Below are 4,646 nucleotides of genomic sequence, written 5' to 3'. Positions count from 1 at the left end.
AAAGCTTGATTCTGAACTCGTGGCTCGGGAAAAGATTTCGCGGTTAAGATAGGAATATACCTAACGGTCTTGCTTAATTAAATACCATATTATATTCGTTCATGATAGACTCAATATCATAGGAATATATGATTGATATATTGTGAGCAGACGAGTAGTATTGTGGGAACATGCGATTCATATAAATGATCCGGTTAATTAGCAACCATAGATGATCTGGATTAACGAGTGTAATTATTGAACTTAATAGGATTGATAAACCCACCACAACCCTGGAATTTTCATCTCCTCTAAAGTAAAATCACATCATACGCATTTGCATTCTTGATAAATTAGTTGTTACTTGTTTAATTTCCGCAATAGTAGATTAATAGAAAAATATCACTCTTAAATAACTTGGACAATTAATTAATTTTAGTTTGCTTAGTTAACGATCAATCTAAGTCTCCGTGGGTTCGGCATCCGACTTTCGAGTCACTTTATTACTTGACGGCCACGTATACTTGCGTGTACTTGGGATACCAACAAGTTTTTGGCGCCGTTGACGGGGACTTAGTTATTGATTGTTTAGTTATGTTAAGCTTTAATTCGTTATTTGTTCAAGTTTTAATTTTTAGTTTGCTTTATTTGTGTTAACCCAGGCTCTTATCTTGAGTGCGGAGGAGTAGAAGCGCAAACAATCTCCTTCATCTTGACCCTGAAATCGAACGAACACTTCATAGAGTGAGGAGGGAAGTTGAAGCTAGAACTAGAATTAAAAGAGAGTTGGACATCGTAATTCAACCACAACCAATAGAGATGGCAGGTAATGAAGAGCATCCGGTGATAAAAGTTGCAAGGCCCAATCTGGCTCTTATGACTCAGGCGATTGTGAAGCCTGATATCATAGGTCACTTTGAACTTAAACAATACATGGTACAGCTGATTCAATCCACAGGGCAATATGTTGGCTTATCTCATGAAGACCCGCAGAGGCACATTTAGAACTTCCTGAAAATTACAGACACTTACAATTATCCGAACGTTTTCAAGGACTATGTCAGGCTGACACTGTTTCCCTTTTCACTGATGGGGGAAGCTAAGGAATGGTTAAAAAAGGAGCCCGCGAACTCAATCCACAATTGGGATGATCTAGCAAGGAAATTCTTAATCAAGTTTTTTCCCACAAAGAAGACAAAGTCATTGAGGAGCCAGATTCTTGGGTTTCAACAACGAGATGGCGAGACTCTTCGACAAGCTTGGGAAAGATACAAGAAGCTACTCAGAGACTGCTCACACCATTGTCAGACTAATGAGGTATTGGGTCACACTTTTATTGACGGGTTGGGCGAGGCATCAAAGATGAATCTTGACTCAGCATGTGGGGGTAGTTGCATGGCAAGACCGTATAGTGAGATCCAGATCCTGCTAAATAATTTCACTGCTAATGATAATAATTGGCAAGGAGATGGGGAACCATGAAGAGCACTTAAACAAAAGGCAGCAGGTGTGATCGAGCTTGATGATTTCTCAGCAATGACGGCATATATAGCGAGATTAGCGAATCAGATGAATAAAATGACAATGCACCACGCACAACAAATGTCTACTTGCTGCGAGTTATGTGGTGAAGTCACACAAGTGACATATGTCTCGTGAATCCTGAATAAATCTACTACGTGGGGCAACAAGCTAGAGGGACGATGAATCAAAATGCTCAATATGATAATACATACAACCCGAACTGGAGGAATCATCCTAACTTCTCTTGGGGTGGAAATCAGAATATCAAACCTCAAGTGAATTACAATCATCCACCTCAACCTCCACAACAAGTAGAAGAGAGTCTGACTGACATGATGAAAAAGCTCTTGATAGAGAATCAGAAAGTTATGGCCAAGAATCAACAAGTCAGGGCAGAGAATCAACAAGTTAGGGCAGAGAGTCAACAAGTCAGGGCTGAGAATCAACAATTGCGCACAGAGTTCAGAAATCTAGAGAGGCAGTTTGGGCAGATGGCTAACAATCAGAATACTAGACCTGTTGGAGCTCTCCCAAGTGATACAGAGAAAAATCCTCAAGTCAATGCAGTGACATTGAGAAATGGGAGAGAGTTGGTAGAAGTGCCTAAGAAGAAAAAGGAACAATCTGGGCTCGAAGAAGAAAGAGTGCCAAAACCTGTTGAGGTAGATGAGAGAAACAAAACAGAGCCTGAGCAAAAATCAGAGAGGGTGCCACCCCCTTTTCCTCAAAGATTGAGAAAGAAGAATGATGACCACATGTTTCACAAATTCCTAGATATGCTGAAGCAGATACATTTGAACATCCCTTTGGTGGACATGCTCCGTGAGGTCCCAAAGTATGCAAAATATATTAAGGACATAGTGGCAAATAAAAAGAGGTTAACTGAGTTTGAGACTGTAGCATTTAACTGAGGAGTGTACTTTCAGGATTCAACATATGCTTCCACAAAAGCTTAAGGATCCGAGTAGTTTTACCATCCCCCTGAGGATTGGTGAATTTGATATGGGTAGAACCTTGTGTGATTTGGGTGCAAGTATCAATCTGATGTCATTGTTAGTGTTCAAACAATTGGGCTTAGGAGCTCCGAGACCCACCACGGTGATGATACAATTAGCTGATAGATCTTATGTTTATCCTGAAGGGGTAATTGAGGACGTCCTGCTGCAGATTGGCAAGTTTATTTTTCCTGCATATTTTATCATCCTGGATTACGTGGCTGATGAGTTAGTTCCTATCATCTTAGGACAACCTCTTTTGTCCACTAGAGATGCAATTATCAAAGTCTGAAAAGGTAAGATGATCCTGAGGGTGGACAATGAAGAAGCAGTCTTCAATGTATATCGAACCATTTAGTTGCCTCGTCATTACGAGGACCTGGCCATAATTTCGGTGGTGGAGATAAATGAACTAGCCATAGAGCCAAGGGCGTTTAAAGAAGATGCACTAGAAAAGGCATTGACATTGTTCAATCACTTGGAACTTGAATAAGTGGTTGAGGAGATGTTGCACATTCTGGATGCATCATGCGAATACATAAGAGAAAGAACCCAATTTGAGCCTCTGGATAGGTCAATCGACCCGCCTCCTAAACCCTCAGTTGAGGAGGCTCCAAAATTGAAACTTAAACCCTTACCATCTTATCTTCATTATGCATATTTAGGAAATTTTAACACTTTACCTGTGATTGTTTCTTCTCATTTGTCTGAATTGCAGGAAGAAAAGCTCTTAAGAGTGCTGAGGGAGCACAAGCATGCCATTGGTTGGACGATGTTTGACATAAAAGGTATTAGCCCTGCATTCTACATGCACAAAATACTTATGGAGGAGGGACACAAGCCTAGCGTAGAGCATCAACACTGCCTTAATCCAATCATGAAAGAGGTGGTAAGAAAAGAAGTAATTAAGTGGCTCGACACAGGTATAGTATTTCCTATCTCCGATAGCAAGTGAGTAAACCTTGTTTAATATGTACCTAAAAAGGGGGTATGACTGTTGTAGTAAATGAACAAAATGAATTAATCCCAACTAGAAATGTGACTGGTTGGCAAATTTGCATAGACTATAGGAAGTTGAGTAATACTACATGAAAAGATCACTTCCCCCTCCCCTTCATTGATCAAATGCTTGACATGTTAGCCAGACAGGAATACTATTGTTTCCTTGACGGCTATTCGGGGTATAATCAGATTGTTATTGCCCCGGAAGATCAAGAAAAGACCACTTTTACATGCCCTTATGGCACTTATGCATTTAAGAGAATGCCATTCGGGTTGTGTAATGCACCTGTGACTTTTCAAAGGTATATGATGGCTATTTTCACCGATATGGTGGAACGGTTTGTGGAGGTTTTTATGGATGATTTTTCTGTGTTTGATCCATCTTTTGATGAATGCTTAACAAATCTTGCTAAAGTGCTTGCCAGGTGCGAGGAGACTAATCTGGTACTGAATTGGGAAAAGTTCCATTTTATGGTACGTGAAGGTATAGTGCTGGGACACAAGGTGTCCAAAGATGGACTGGAAGTTGACAAGGTTAAGGTAGAAGCAATTGAAAAGTTGCCACCACCAATTTCAGTGAAAGGATTTAGGAGTTTTCTAGGACATGCAGGTTTTTATCACCGATTTATAAAGGATTTCTCAAAAATTTCCTCTCCTTTATGCAGGTTGTTAGAGAATGATGTGTCGTTCAAGTTTGACGATGCTTGTCTGAAAGCATTCAAGGAGCTGAAAAAGAAGTTAGTGAGTGCACCAATCATAGTAGCTCCTGACTGGAACAAGCCATTTGAGATGATGTGTGACGTTAGTGATGGTGCAATTGGGGCCGTATTAGGCCAGAGGAAGAGCAAAATATTTCACTCCATTTACTATGCAAGCAAGACTCTCACTCCTGCTCAAATAAATTATACTGTGACAGAAAAAGAGTTTCTTGCTGTAGTGTGGGCGTTCGATAATTTTTGAGTCTATTTGGTTGGCACCAAAGTCATCGTCTACACAGACCATGCAACCATCAGGTATTTGTTTGAAAAGAAAGATGCTAAACCAAGGCTAATCTGTTGGGTTTTACTCTTGCAGGAATTTGACTTAAAGATTCGAGACCGTAAAGGAACAGAGAATCAAGTGCCTGATCACTTATCCAGGTTAGAA

This window comes from Nicotiana tabacum, chromosome 23, assembly GCF_000715075.1.
Source record: "Nicotiana tabacum cultivar K326 chromosome 23, ASM71507v2, whole genome shotgun sequence".
NCBI classification, from domain to species: Eukaryota; Viridiplantae; Streptophyta; class Magnoliopsida; order Solanales; family Solanaceae; genus Nicotiana; species Nicotiana tabacum.
This window is presented reverse-complemented; position numbering follows the sequence as displayed.